Source organism: Schistocerca gregaria, chromosome 1, assembly GCF_023897955.1.
Source record: "Schistocerca gregaria isolate iqSchGreg1 chromosome 1, iqSchGreg1.2, whole genome shotgun sequence".
In the NCBI taxonomy this organism is placed as follows: Eukaryota; Metazoa; Arthropoda; class Insecta; order Orthoptera; family Acrididae; genus Schistocerca; species Schistocerca gregaria.
Genome location: NC_064920.1, coordinates 955213952 through 955230370, shown reverse-complemented (window position 1 = coordinate 955230370; position 16419 = coordinate 955213952). Strand labels below are relative to the sequence as shown.

The 16419-nt window shown below is 41.3% G+C and overlaps 1 long non-coding RNA gene across 1 annotated transcript in view; it reads right to left on the bottom strand.

Annotated features, from left to right (window-relative positions):
* Positions 1 to 1923: 1923 nt before the first annotated feature.
* The window catches only part of LOC126276186 (uncharacterized), a 108014-nt gene continuing 93518 nt past the window's right edge, over positions 1924 to 16419 (bottom strand). Inside the window, exons 2-3 of the long non-coding RNA XR_007550605.1 lie at positions 9549 to 10275; positions 1924 to 2230 (exon numbers count right to left, since the gene is read on the bottom strand). This is a non-coding gene — a long non-coding RNA (uncharacterized LOC126276186). The remainder of the gene's footprint in view (positions 2231 to 9548; positions 10276 to 16419) is intronic.

Sequence of the window (16419 nt, the reverse complement as noted above, 5' to 3'; positions counted from 1 at the left end):
GTACCATAATTTCATATTTACAATTGCTTATTTCCCGCTTACATTAACCTGTGATCTTGCAAAGTTAATCGCTGAACCATATTACCAAGATAAATATATTCCAGAAATTTCATTACTGTACACGAACTATTTTTTGGTGTTGCGACTTATCTTCCGTCAGTGCACAAGAGAAAAGTGTTCTTATTGGGCACATGTTCAGGTTTATTTTATAACGAAGCTTGTTCTTTCAGGAAAACCACCAAACTCGATTTCGATAGCGGCAAACGTTAACAAACTAGAGAGACAGGGACCGATTTACTACACCTGTCTCTACGACAGGACACAGTTCAAATTTTATCGCTGTAACAGTGTAGATACATTACGAGGGTGTCCCAGGGAGAAATTTGTCAATATTCAGTGATATGACAGGAACGATCATTCGAAACACATCTCGTAAACATGGGCTCTAAAATGCATACCTTAAGATCTCTGAGCACTTGTTCAGTAGAAGAAAAATGTTTCTCAGTAGCGAAGATGAACAAGTGCTCATAGCTCTTAAGGTTTGCGCTTCAGAGCCTATGTTTACTAGACATTTTCCTTGTTTTGGTCTCTGCTACCACCTCGAATACTAAGGAGAGCAAAGACCTTGCAGTAGAATAGATTTGTTTCACACTACTGAAGATAAACAAGTGCTCATAACTCTTATGGTATGCACCTGAGAGCCCATGTTAGCAGAAATGTTTGCTCCGAATTATCGTTGCTACCATATCCCTGAATCTGACCATTCCTCTAAGGTCACTCTGTATAGGGCGTCTCAAAACTATGGAGCAAAATTATGCAGGTGAGAAATGATCCAGAACTGACTGAAATAAACAGCTAAAGGGCACAAATGAGTATTTAATTTCTTACTGACAGCCTACGCCTTAAAGCAACAACTTAAGCTCTCAGCAAAAGTTGAAAGAGACGCTTTTAGTCTCAGTGAACGCGTTACAACATAATCCATCGAAAGAACTGAATTCTGGGTTCTTTAGCATTATCAATATGTCGCCAACGATGGGCATTCGACCGCAGGGAGAGGGGAGGGAGGGGACGTCGATCTCTCGCCAGAGGGAGCTGGGATAGATCACGTCAGGAACGGGGAGGGGATGGGGAGGCACCCCACTGTCATTGAAAGCCACCGTCGCAGTCTGTGTACCTCATTAAGTGTCCATCGCCTACCGCCTACTGCCCCCTCCACTTCATGGACTACGTTTATTGACGTTTTATTGATTGACAGTGTCCGTGCAACTGACGTCTTGCTGTGAACTAGTTTATGGACTTGCTCTTTGGCTTGGTATTTGTACTAACACTCCATCAGCTGTTGTATGCGTTCATACCTTTAGTTGCTTTTGTGTGTTTAAAATACCTCACAATATGATTCGACGGCACTGCATGCAATAGAGCTGCAGTTACTGCACCGCAAGTAAACTCTATACTGTGTCCGTAGAAGAGCGCATTTCATAGGAAGCTGCAGATGGTTACTGATGTATTTGTACCACGTTATTCAGCACAATCCCCTCGAATTCTTCTGTGTGATCAATTATTCCTCCAGAGTCTTTGCGAATTATTTGTGGTTTTACGAAATTTCTATCAATGGCGACAAATTTCTTCCAGTTGGTATGGTACTTGATACGTATTATAAATCATGACACAATGCACACGATTGAATTGTAACTCACAGCGAGCAGCGTTAATGAAAATAAGCAGTTAACACACATGTGCCTCATATGCACTGCTTAATCAGGATATTTTACTGCCTGAAATAACTTGCTTCTGTTTTTAAATTTTCTAATGTCTGTATAATTTGGATGCTAAAGATGCCTGAAACGTTCAACACAAATCTGATTTGCATGTTATACTGTTTTATCAACTCACTTCATGGGAATTTCAGGGTAATTTGTAACAATAGCCATGGCTCTCATCTTTTCCGTTCCCTGCCAGTATTAACAATTTTTAACTTGCACAATATGCAGTTACTATTATTATTATTATTACTGATCAGTGAATATAATTACTATTCAAGTAATGTAATTCCTTGTTCCATGACCATATAGCAATGTTAAAATAAAATGAAATAAATCAAACTGAAATAAATACTAAGGTGATACTGTTTACAATACCATACAAGGTAAACATTAATAAAACCGATAAACTGCAGGGACGGATTCGAGACGTCCATTAGGCATCGGAATGCGAAGGTGCATCTGGAAAGCTGAAAAAAATGTTGACAATTAGTCTGGTGTTGGTGTTTCCAAACTATAAAAATGAGTTCATATTATTGTGTCACACTAGCAATTGGTAATATGTATTAAATGAACAAGTAGAGGGGAAGAAATATCCACCTGCCTATGCATCACAACAGTTAAACAAAAGAGAAGAACTATTGTACCACAGAAAAGATGCTAAGCCTCATGTACAACATGACATACTTCAGTTGCTATTTGTACAGTAAAATGTTTAAGGTGATAAGTATCACTTAACAATTAAAAGATCCAGCTATTAGGCTAAAATATTAGTTGCTGAAACTAAGTGAGTTTGAATTCAGAGTATGTCATCGAACTGTTAGAAATCGCAGTAATGTAGATGACCTCGGTAACAAAACTGGTATGTTAGGGCAGTGAATTTTACAGTAGAACATACCACTGCAGTGTGGAAAAATGTGCAAAAGTGTAAACTATTCGCACTACAGCCACAGTTCATCATACATGACAGTGTATAATAGAAGACACGAAAGCTTGGATTCAGTGTGTGGTTGCAGCTACATTGTGGCAAGAAGTTTTAAAACAGCCACATGATCACATATCATCTGGTCATGGGAGCCACAGAACACAGATTGCTGAGTAGACACACATTAGTCATGAAATGGGAGACTATGTTAGAAACAGTGTACCATGTGGACAGAGGGGCTGAATTAATCCATCAGTGAATTCTGTTGCAAAGGTTAACAGAAGGCAGTAAACCTATTGAAATGATCGGGATGGACGTTTTAGGGCTTTTTCCAAACTGCAGCGGGGAATTACTACAGTCTCACGACAATATATCGTTTTTGGCGATATGTGGGCATGGTAGTGACCCTGAATCAAGAAGCCAACATGATAACACAGGTAAAATTGAAAAAAAATAATTGGTTACTAAAATTTGGTGTTCAGAGGATGTTAATCACAGGTCAGGGAACCAGTTTAATCTCAAAATTAATGAAGCAGCTGCGCCGTCTATTGACTATTTGCACATTGAGGACAAGTCTATTAGAAACTAAGGCTCTCAATATCAGAGGAGAATGAGACAATCCAAATCTAAACTACTGGCCTACTATGTTCAGTGTTTGATGTTAACAAGCCCTCACACGCCAAAGACGAAAATGAAGAGATTCGTCACCTGGTATCTGGGTTCATATCGGGTAAGTGAAATGATCACTTTAAGTTACAGATGTTGATACATGTTACAGTTGTGCATATCAAATGTATATGAACTATTCAGGATGCATAAGGTTCACTATTAGAGTTTCCAGCTGTTGCTCAAGTATTGAGCAAGTAGATAATAAGAGGAAGGAAAGGCAGGCCACACCTGCTCAATATGTGTGCACATTACTGTGTGTGTGTGTGTTTGTGTGAAGGCCATGGCAGTGATAATTGATAATTTGATCAGGTGCATATTTTGTGCCATGTACCACAGTAATTGGGTGTGCACAAGTGATGGAGTCTGTTGTTGTACACTCCTGGAAATTGAAATAAGAACATCGTGAATTCATTGTCCCAGAAGGGGAAACTTTATTGACACATTCCTGGGGTCAGATACATCACATGATCACACTGACAGAACCACAGGCACATAGACACAGGCAACAGACCATGCACAATGTCGGCACTAGTACAGTGTATATCCACCTTTCGCAGCAATGCAGGCTGCTATTCTCCCATGGAGACGATCGTAGAGATGCTGGATGTAGTCCTGTGGAACGGCTTGCCATGTCATTTCCACCTGGCGCCTCAGTTGGAACAGCGTTCGTGCTGGACGTGCAGACCGCGTGAGATGACGCTTCATCCAGTCCCAAACATGCTCAATGGGGGACAGATCCAGAGATCTTGTTGGCCAGGGTAGTTGACTTACACCTTCTAGAGCACGTTGGGTGGCACGGGATACATGCGGACGTGCATTGTCCTGTTGGAACAGCAAGTTCCCTTGCCGGTCTAGGAATGGTAGAACGATGGGTTCGATGACGGTTTGGATGTACCGTGCACTATTCAGTGTCCCCTCGACGATCACCAGAGGTGTACGGCCAGTGTAGGAGATCGCTCCCCACACCATGATGCCGGGTGTTGGCCCTGTGTGCCTCGGTCGTATGCAGTCCTGATTGTGGCGCTCACCTGCACGGCGCCAAACACGCATACGACCATCATTGGCACCAAGGCAGAAGCGACTCTCATCGCTGAAGACGACACGTCTCCATTCGTCCCTACATTCACGCCTGTCGCGACACCACTGGAGGCGGGCTGCACGATGTTGGGGCGTGAGCGGAAGACAGCCTAACGGTGTGCGGGACCGTAGCCCAGCTTCATGGAGACGGTTGCGAATGGTCCTCGGCGATACCCCAGGAGCAACAGTGTCCCTAATTTGCTGGGAAGTGGCGGTGCGGTCCCCTACGGCACTGCGTAGGATCCTACGGTCTTGGCGTGCATCCGTGCGTCGCTGCGGTCCGGTCCCAGGTCGACGGGCACATGCACCTTCTGCCGACCACTGGCGACAACATCGATGTACTGTGGAGACCTCACGCCCCACGTGTTGAGCAATTCGGCGGTACGTCCACCCGGCCTCCCGCACGCCCACTATACGCCCTCGCTCAAAGTCCGTCAACTGCACATACGGTTCACGTCCACGCTGTCGCGGCATGCTACCAGTGTTAAAGACTGCGATGGAGCTCCGTATGCCACGGCAAACTGGCTGACACTGACGGCGGCGGTGCACAAATGCTGCGCAGCTAACGCCATTCGACGGCCAACACCGCGCTTCCTGGTGTGTCCGCTGTGCCGTGCGTGTGATCTTGCTTGTACAGCCCTCTCGCAGTGTCCGGAGCAAGTATGGTGGGTCTGACACACCGGTGTCAATGTGTTCTTTTTTCCATTTCCAGGAGTGTATTTTGCTTGAGATACTAGTTTGCGGACTATGGTGAGCCGTGCTGCGGCTCATGTTGGTGCTGTTTGTAGGTTTCTGCCCTCTGTCGGAAGCCAGGCGCTATCGTTTAGTTGGCATGGTTGCAGTTGTTTGTCTTCTTCTCGTGTTGACTGGCGCCACTCGGTTTTGCAAGCATTGCCTGTCCGCTAGGGGCAGCAGTGGCGGTTATCTTTGGGGCGATGTCGTTGTTTTCCTCGGTCGTGTGAGTGAGCCAGTTTCGTTGGGGACTCAAAAGGAGCCAGGTCCATGCAGTGCGAGAACACGTTGGGACCACTGGCTGCATGAAAGGACTGCCGGATGGAAGGGCTGTGGTCATGAGGGTGCATGACCTTGTCGTAAACCAGATCCAGAAAGCTTTAAGATTTCATTTCAATGCAAGTAGAGAAACCTCCACCATTGTGATATCTCGCGATTCTCCAGTGACTTGGGTTCGTGTTGCTGCTCGTAGTGTTGCCAAGGCGAAGAGTAGCGAGTGGAGTGCTTAGGGAAGGCGAATCTGCTTAGCTTTCCTCGTCTTCTTATTACTATTTACTGCGTTCAACTTGTTACTATTTGTTAAGTACAACCAGCGGTAATTTTACTTGTCTGGTGGCCGCTAGCGCCCCAGTTATCTATCCTGGGGTTAGTGTATGCAGTGGCAGGGTACGTTTCGTCGCCTTGCCACTGCTGTACGGCAAGGCGTGTAGTTTTGACAGCTTTCTTGATTGTAGGCCGGTTGGTGATTCTTCTACTCTCATGGTAGTGATCCCTTTCTCGTTCCAGGTGCTCTAAACACAGTATTCTGGGGATGTAGTGCAGACCCCCGGTTCTGGCTTTGGCGTATTGTTCCGTCGTTGCATTTGGTTTTTCGGACTTCAGGTAGTTTCAGCAACATTATCAGTAGTCATTCATTAGACTTCCACTAGTTTGAGTTGCCATCTTGTGAAGTGAATGCAACTCTTGGCTGCCTATCTCATCACTCGCAAAAGTGTTTGTTGCCAGACCTTCTCGGAGGTCGATTCCTGGAGCACCATCTGTAGCCCCTTGGTTCTTGTAAGAAGTGTGTTCTAAAAGGAGGTCTGACGGCCGGTAGTTCAGTGTAACTCTCCTCCACCCCACGCTTTCTGCAGGTATAATCTGCCTCAGCACACTTTAAGGAACTTATGTGCTGGCCCTTGTATTTTATTATTGTATTATTTATTACAGTACCTTGTAATGTCTACATTAAAGGTTATATATGTCTAGTTAATATTTCTGGTCGCCTTCTGGAATAAATCCAGCAGTCTAGTGTTCAGTGGATGTTAAGGGTTGTGTTGCAAAGTTTACCACCACCGTCTGTTTGGTGATCAGTTGCTTGTTTTTTTAATTAACCTTTGCTATTGTATTTGCTGTTTTACAGCAGGTTTCTAAATTTTTTATATTATCGCCATCCCTGGCGTGAAAGGCCTTCAGCTGTGATTGTGGTCATCTACCTTAAAATTCTAGTTTGGTATTTGTATTTATGCAGAAAGCCTTGAAAACCTTATTTACTGCCATGCCTGGCGTCTGATGCCTTCTACTGTGTTTGTGGCGACTTGCCTTTAATATTTAAATACCTGTAATTTGTAAGTTGCAGCGAGATTTAAACAATTCTTCATTTATTGCCATTCCTGGCGTATAAGGCCTTCTGCCCAGACCACAGTGGCTTGCTTTTAAAATATTATCTGCTGTTTATGTATTTAATGGCGATTTGCTAAATTGTAACTCACTGAAAACACTTATTTACATAGTTGTTTATTCCTTCATTAATAACGTGTGGTATTTTTTATTTATTGTTGAGTCTGGAATTACTAGTTTAAAATAAATTCTGTTTAACTGTAAAAGGCAACCAATTGTAACTGATTACGGCCCCGTCACAACCGTTACCGAATCCTGCCTTCCCTTGACTACCAGATTTCATATGGCGTGTGGGTATAGTTTATTTTTGTAAAATATTGCGTTAAATATTACCTAAGGGGACATTTCACTTTCAGGAGAGCTAGTCATGGAAGTTTTGCAAGAGAGCTTCTATGAAGTTTCAAGGTAGAGATGACATACTGGGGGTAGCAAAGCTGTGAGGATGGGTCAGTAGTCGTCCTTTGGTAGCTCAGTTGTCAGAGCACTTGCTTGCAAAAGGCGAAGGTTTGATTTTGAGTCTCAGTTTGGCACATGAGTTTAAACTGCCAGGAAGTTTCACCTTGTTTGTAATTTACTTGAACTGATTTGTCTTATTAGTTTAGTAATTTAAGGTCTCATTGTGTTTTTCAAGGAATGTCAGATGAAGGAATAGAGTTTGTTTATTTTTTGTGTGGGGAATGCAATTTTGGGCATTTGTGATGGTGAATTTAGACCAAGGAGGAGAGAGGATTTATATGCTTTACTGAATTTTGAAAAATTTCTGTTTCGGGACTAGAGATGAGAGTAGTTATCAGTATAAGGAAGTATAGTTTATTGGAATGTACTTATGGATTCAAATTAATATTCATGAGAATTAAGTTAGAATTATTGTGTGCTTTTTGGTTAGTTGTACTGGGTATCTCTGAGATAATTCTTGGGAATTTGGCGCGGCTTTGGCTTGTTTTTAAAAATCTTGTGATAACACAGATGGGAGATTATTTCCTAGCATTAACTGTTCTTTTCCTTAAGGATTAAGGATGGTGGATTATTGCACCTTGCTGTAAGTGGAATGTTCAGTCTTAAGACTGAGTCTTAACAGGTACAGGCGTAGAAGGGTGCTAGCTGGACATCCTTACATTGCAATCTTGTTTCCGGGAGGTAGGTACACACTGAATGTACTTAGCATATCATCCCATGGTTGTTACCGAAATTAGCTACGAGCAAGGGTGCAGAACGTTTGTAGCTGCAGGGTCTCGACGAATTAATAAACGGTATGACTTGTGACATTTCGATCTCTTCGACTCCTAGAAACTATGACAGCGTCTACGGTTCTGAATATAACAAATCTGCTACTGTACTTGCCTGACAAATCTTTGGAAATATTATTTGCTAAGAACCTGATATGTGTGAACAAAAGCTTGGATTCCATCCTATTCATTTCTCTGGGTAACTTGATAGCAGCACATAGGGAATGTGTAACGAGAAGCAAATGTTTCAGCAGATACTATAGTATCGTAGTAGACACCAGCCCCAAAATATTCGTGATGAGTGTCTAATCTTCAAATACCATATTGGGTGTGGTTGTCATACATGCAGGCTGTGTGTGTTCACGCTGTAAATCCAGCTACCCTTCCAAATTTTTTGTCTGCTATATACTGACCATGTGGGTCACTCTTGGACTGCAGTAACAATAAATATGTCAGTCCCAGTCCTTGAATATTGTTATTTGGACTAAATTCGTATAAGAGCAATAACAACGAAATGTGTACGTGAATGTAAAAAAGGAAAAGAAAATGTGTAATGTATTGTTTAAGTACTTTGCAGAGTTAACAGCGGCCTGTGATGCCTGCTGCCTGCGAAGTTATAATGAATGGTCTAGAATAGTGCTGTCGGGACATGAGCAACTAGCCCAGTATAAAGGAGCGCTGGATTATCCAATGCTTTGCTGCCAGGGCGCCTGTAGGTTACCGAAAATGGCGCTTTGTCAGAATAGAGCTGGGGAGAGGGTACAAATAACAGCCACTCCAGACCAACAGTATCTGCCGACGACCGCTGCCTACACTGAGAACGTCTCCATGCCGACCGTTGAGCCAATATCTCATCTACAATCGGCCACTCTCTCCACTAGTCTATGGGCTGCACCTGGGAGTGATGACACTGAGGCCTGAACTTGTGTCATCCAGCTGGGATCACATGCAGTCTGACATCATCTGACTCCTGGGTCCCTCCGAGGGGTCTGTGGTTCGCATACCATACCTGGGTGACTCTTACATATAACCTGTCGCTGGATCATTAATGTTACACTGTTCACCAAGGTACTAGGTGGCGGTCAGTGCCTGCAAGGCAATGTACAGAAAGCATCGTTGTGAATGCCAAAGTATAATAGACAGCATGAGTTGGGATACATCGGATTTGCACATTAAAGGAAACGCTAATTGCTTTTTGGGGGTCTGTGGAAATCCCTGAAACAAGAGCAATGGACAAGGCGAATGACAGGAAAAAAGTACTGTTAACGCCTGGAGAGACCTAACAGAAGGCTTATAATGTACTGAGGGGACTCGACGCCAGTCTGTTTTCTGCATTTTTTTCGCTAAACCTACGCCTCCTTGAGAAACATAACGTGGGAGCTAATTTTTCCTTAGGTGTGCAACCAATGTGAAGCCACCTAAAGACTTTTGAGGTGGTAAGCTGTTTTACTGCACACCTCTAGCGTTCATCCAAGCAGTCAAAACTGTGAGAAGACTTACCTGACATGTGAATGTGAAAGTTCATCCCAACAGGTGCCCAGGAATGAAATATATTTATGTCTTCTGGGAGAATTCCGCAGAAAGTTGACACCCAGGAATGAGTAATCAAGATGAAGAGACGTACTCAGGAGGAATCGGCTGTTGGCTGGCACTAATGTATTGTTAACTACTGATAAGATATGGTTACAAAATTTCAGCGCTCTGTAAATGTAAGATTTGGAAGACCTGGATAAACACTGGCAAGTCAGAGAGTGGATAGATTTTCTGTAGTAAGACTTCTTGATGATTCTTTCGAGGGACTTGGTAGTCAGGACTTGGTCGGTTCTTACCCTTGGTGCTGATTCGATTCCATGATGACTTCAGTCTGCTGCATACAGCTCTTATTTCCATTCCAGTCTTTGCTGGATTTCGGACCTATTCGGGCTAATTCTCATGAGCATTCGACTTGTTTTCTTTTCTGGAGCTAGTTCCCTCCTTTCACCTGATGCTGCTTTTGCAATTTGATTCCAATACTTATCTGCATTTTGAAACTGCTGCTGACGAGTCACTCTCTTGACCAATTTCAACTGGTTCAAATCCGATTTCTTGGACGCCGCCTTCGTAATTTGGCTGCATGGCAAACTTCACCCGGTTGGAGAGCCGAACCCTCGTTAGGCATCTCCCTGTACGTCGAATTTGGTTGGCCGTGTAGTCCTTGCCAGTGGACCTCGGCGATAATCCTCTCGGCCTGCACAAAGAGAACAAGGTATTCATCCACCGAAGCCATCTATCATCCGCCACCCACTTCCTGCTTACTCGGAGAGACGAAGACACGAAAAGACGCAAAGACTATGCCACACAAGACTGAGAACCGTCGACACTGCACTGCTGACGGCCAATCCAAGACTTCGGTGAGATTAACATACAAACCAGCACTACAGCGAATCCAGTTGTGCCGTATCTGCCCAGTCCAAGAACCTTGAGATCCTGTATTCAACGACCTTTTGTTGATGTTTTAATACACTGTTTTGATATTACAATCATTGTTCAGCTCTCAGTCATTCCGATGTTTTGCATTCATCTAGTGAAGTGACGTTTGGTTGAATTAAGGATCAACAAGCGTTGCATCCAGCAAACGAAAAAGTAATTTCGCAATACATTTTGCCCTACAGCCCCGTTAAAAATATACATTCACCACATGTTTTCGTCCAACATGGGACCCGATATGATGCGACTTAACACAGTATCCTTCGACGCACATCATAAAGCGACTTGGATGTATAGACACAGATGTAATAGTTGTAGTAGTAGTAGTAATAGTAATAGTAGTAGTTGATGTTGTTGTTGAACAAACAAAAACATGTGAATCAGCTGCGTTATTAAATTCACCGATTGAAATACATAACATTTTATCGTCTACCAGGCAGTTTCTACACAAGTACAATGAAAAAGAATTTAATGACTGCAATGTGCGACATTGGAACGTACACAAAACTTGGCGAAACATTACTCCACTTTGGCAGTATTGAACAGCACACAGCATGTGCTTTCAAGACATTAGCACTGAAGGCTTGTAGAAAAGCATCCTTGGTTGGCGTTGAAGTTACTGGAAACTTTTGTTCATATTTTGCCGTTATATAAGACGGAAAGTTGTCACTGCAGGACTGCATCCGTAACGCAAGAAGCTATTTCGCTTCGATTCGATAAGACGAACTTCCACTATCTCCAGTTGGTGTTAGGCTTTGCACACAAGTCCACATAATAAATTTCCAGTGTAGCGTGTTACCCAATGCATAATGAGTAATTAATCTTATTTAACAACAGCTGCTTATCACCAGGTATGCTCATCCATGGAATCACACACTTTCACTAAGATTTTAATCTATCATATTACTTATAAGTAAAAGATATTATCAGTGGAAGAACAGCCGTGGTGCCTAGGCAATGTTTTTCAACTATTTGAAACTCTCTTTTGTTTTTATATTGAATATCAGTTTTAAATTTGCACGACCACTTGTTGTGTGGCAAGTTATTATGGCACAAGAAATAAAAGCGTTTTTCACTTTCACGAAAATTTCTAATTCTTATATCAATATTGCAAGTGCTATTCGTTTATTAAGGTACGATCGGTCGTGAAATGGGAAACACAATGAAAATCTTTTTTTTTTTTCAACTATTAGTTACAACTTCCAGGTACTCCTCTACTTAGTCGCAGCTCCAACTTAGACATTTTTTTGCAGCGTTGTAACAACTTTCAATATCCTCGTCATAGAAGCCAGCCGCCTGTGCCTCGCGCCAATTCTCTACGCTGATCTGCAGCTCGTTGTCTGCGTCGAATGTTGCCTTCATAGCCAGCGGTTAATGTCAACGGAGATGGCAATCAGAGCGAGCCAAATCCAGGCTATATCCTGGGCGATCAAACGCTTCCCATCGCAAACGCTGCATGAGCGTCTTCATTGCCCCAGCACTGTTGTCGTGAAGAAGGAAATGCATGGCTGCATTAAATGAGGCGAAATTTCAGCAGGCACTCATACTTGGCGGGTGGCACTTTTTTCTAGTCATTTTTACGTGCTCACAGGACTGAAAAGACCGACATGACGCGATCGACGGGCATACTAGAGACACTGCCCAACACATCTGCGCTAAGCTTAATTGGATTTTCACTGTTGTCTCCTTTTAGCGACCGATCGGACCTTAGTAAACGAACAACCCTCGAAATTCAATTCTACTCTTTGATCTCATGTTAAATTCATGAAATTAATTTAGCTTTCGCTTCCAATGTATGATTTCGGAAGAGCATCAATCTGAAATGTATATTCTCCATTCACATAGAACATTAAAACCTGCATTCAAAAACTCCTCTCTTTACAGTCTGAATCACAATTGTAACTGAAATTAATTAAAAATAGGAACACACGCCTTATATTTAAACATGATGACAAATAAGCAAAAATTAGAGATCTGCTGGCAGCTATACTATTTGAAGGCGGAACTTTCACCTGCAGTCAGAGAACTTGCTGTAGTGCCTGAGAGAAGAGAGTATTTTAATGTAAACTCCGTGTGTGGTTCTAAATTTCGATTTGAGCTCAAAGTGTTAACCTTCTTTGTTGTTACTTATAATACTAGTTGTAATAACCGACAGTACTAAAATTTTTGTGCCAAAACCTCGAGCAAGTGGAGAAAGGCAAGAGGATCTAAATTACCGAAATTGATATATCAAGCTCGAAAATTACGAAGACATCAGGCTACACTCAGCAAAGAGATAAGTCGCAAAATCGCTATACCGCTTTTTCACGCAAATCAACAGCTTATTGGCTTACATATATGCGAATAAGTCTGTATGTGAGCTGTAAGAATTATGCACTGTGGTTAAGAGAGAAGCGATTTTTTTCCATTACGCTAAAATGTGGAAAGATTTGTAAGTCACACAGATACATTTCAGGAATCGACGCGAGTAAGGGAATCGGTATTGTCACAACCGACTGCGGGAAACCCTAGCGGGATTAAACATGTGTAATGATTCTGTCCATGATTTATTCTATGACAGTGAATATGAGACTGACCAAGTGACATGCTAAGATTATACAGATAATTGCAAACGAGTCACTTTAAAGGACAAAGGCTTTCTTTGTGGAGCATATTCGAGGGATAGGAATAACGCTGTTATCCTTGAAATGATACCTATTTAACTTCAACCCACTTGCTTGAACATTAGGCTACCCATTAACAAAGGAAAGCCATTTATGGGAGATACAGAAGTATGTTCTAGATTGTGGGAGCAGCTTACAGTTGCTACACTTGAAAACCCTACAATGTAAACTATTAACAATCACGTCTTACTCCGAAGGTGCGTAGAAGCAGGACCTGAAGAGCAGCTTGTTAATTTCGTAATTACTTCAGGAAACTATGAACAAAGTAAACAAATCATGAAAACTAAATATGCAGATAAGAATATTTTTTTCACTGTTTTAAATGTGTTAATTTTTCAGCTGCAAATGCGAATTTTCGTTTGCGACTTTCCCTTTCTTAAGTAAGAATGTTAGTTGGGTGTGTTCAAATCGCCTTTGACAAATATTTCTGTCTCGGGTAGAAATGTGAGGAATTTCTTGGTAAACAGGTATTCTTTCGCACGCCACTAAGTGAACAAGACTGCACTGTTTCTTCCTCATTGCTTATTAGCTAGACGTTAATGATATCGCTTAAAGAGAAACATTATCTACACCACTTCTCTGTTTTGTAATCAATGCTGTGAAAAATATGGCATTTGTATTTTTAAATGACTGGATTATACGGCCGACGTCGTGGAAGGTATTCTGCTTCTTGGTCAAGGCAAAACTTCTACTGTTATTGTTAACTGTTATGTCAGCTTGTGAATACAGTATTCTCTTTGGGAAACCAATTTACCATATCAAGAGCGCAATAGTATAAAGGGAAAACAGCAAAATGGAGGGAGGGGCAGTGTAGTAGTAGTAGTGGTAGTAGTAGTAGTTTTATTTATCCGTAGATCTCTTTTTACAAGGATATAGGACATGTCAAAGTATTTACAAGCTTAGATCAATTTACAATAAGCTAATTCGTATACACATATATTTACAGACTTCTAGTTAGAGACAATCATTAGATTTTACTCCTGGTATACAATAATTTATTTACAAATAACTCATTAAATAATGTAATGCCACACTATTCACTCATATTTCACTATCAGTCACTGCACACACTATACACACATTGTTTCATAACACTTCACTCACTACACACACACACACACACACACACACACACACACACACACACACACACACACACACACACAGGTGATCCTTGGGCCATTTTCTGTACTGCAAGTTCCCATTTGCTATCCTGAAAAACTGAGTCAGCATCCCTTCATAATGAGTGAGATGTTGAGCTCAGAAAGAGGAAGAGGTGTTAGTATTGTGCTATGCATAGCTTGAGGGGAGAGTGTCTCTAGAAAGGAAAAAAGAAGAAAAATAATAAAGTGAAGGTGTTATGTGGAATATTGGATGTTTTATAATCATCATTATTATTATTATTTGTTTGTATAACATTTTTTTATCAAACCCCTACTCTGCTTTATCTAAGTAATCCTTCAATGTATAAAATGTATTGCATAACAGGTACTTTTTAGCTGCCTTCTTAAATAAGTGTATTTTTGAAATTTCTTTAATCTCTTTTGGTAATTTATTGTACAGTTTTATTCCTTGGTAGAAAATGCTGTTTTGAGTTTTATGTTTATTTTTTCTTGGTAAATGTAAGTTGAGTCTATCTCTTGTTGCATGGTCATAGACAGAGCTGTATGTGCAGTAATTGCCAATGTTACTTTTGATGTGTACAACTGACTGGTAAATGTGTTCACATGGAGCAGTTAAAATTCCCAGTGTTTTGAACAGATCTTTACAATGAGCTCGACTACTATTTCTGGTTATTATTCTTGTGGCTCTTTTCTGGAGTTTGAAAATTGTGTTCATATTTTGTGGATTTGTTCCCCAAAAAAGAATGCCATAGCTAAGAATTGAGTGTACATATGAATAATATGTAACTAAAAGACACTGCATGTTACACACAGATGATAGAATTCTAAGGGCATAACATGCTGATGACATTCTGTTTGCAAGTACCTTTGTGTGTTCGCACCACTTCAGCTGAGAGTCAATATTCATTCCTAGAAATTTTGCATTTGTTACACAGTCTATAGAGGTGCCATCTACATTTAATTTAACATTGTCATTTTTCCTCTTCAAACTGAAGTTCATGGCATTAGTTTTCTTTATGTTTAATGTCAATTTGTTGCTTATTGACCAATCGTAAACTTCCTTGAGAGTTTCATTTGCTTTCTCGGTAAGGAGTTCTCTTGTTCTCTCAGTGACTATAATATTGCTGTCATCAGCGAAGAGAATTTTCTCACCATGAGTAACACTACTGGGAAAGTCATTGATGTATATCAGGAATAGTATTGGTCCTAATATGCTACCTTGTGGAACCCCTTTATTAATATGTTTTGGTTCTGATAAGTATTTTACTAAATGTTTAGATCTATTTGAAGTATGTGTTATCTCTACTCTTTGTACCCTATCTGTTAGGTATGATCGAAACCAGTCATTAGCTACCACTCTTATTCCTAATGCTTCTAATTTATTTAATAGAATCTTGTGGTCGACTGTATCAAAAGCCTTAGAAAGATCCAAAAATATGCCTGTGACACACTCATCTTTATCAAGAGCATTAAGTACAACTTTTGTGAATTCTACTATGGCTGACTCCGTATTTTTGCCACTTCGAAAACCAAACTGTGATTTGCTTAAAAGATTGTATTTATTCAGATAATTCATTAATCTGTCTTTCATAATTGCTTCTATTATTTTTGAGTGTTGGTTGTTGCGTAGTAATCTTAGTAAATTCTGCGGGCAATATTCAATGTTATATTAACATGTAACCGACAAGAGACGAGACGAATGCATAACAGCTTATCTCCGAAACAGTCCAAAACAAGTCTTACATAACCTGGTGCCCGGAATTTATACCCCCAACGGATTTCACGCACGGAACACCACTTTCTGTCTTTGGAAATATCTTGGAAAACCTGAAAATAGCTGAAGTCAGCAGCGAGGTGGTGTAGGTGTTTAGGCCCTGGACGGGCTATCAGGAGATGGTTTTATTTCCCCTTTCGCCCATCGATACTGGGGATACCTTTCGTATTCCAAAAACGCCAGGATTGTTTCTCTGAAGGGGAAACAGTCAATTTCCTTGCCTATTCTTTTCAGTCGAGCTTAGATACCTCGTCGTCAGTGACAAATCGCAAATTTTTAGCGTATGCGAGTTTATATCCAAGTCAGTGACTCTATGTATGACCCCGATGCTTATCTGTTGTAGT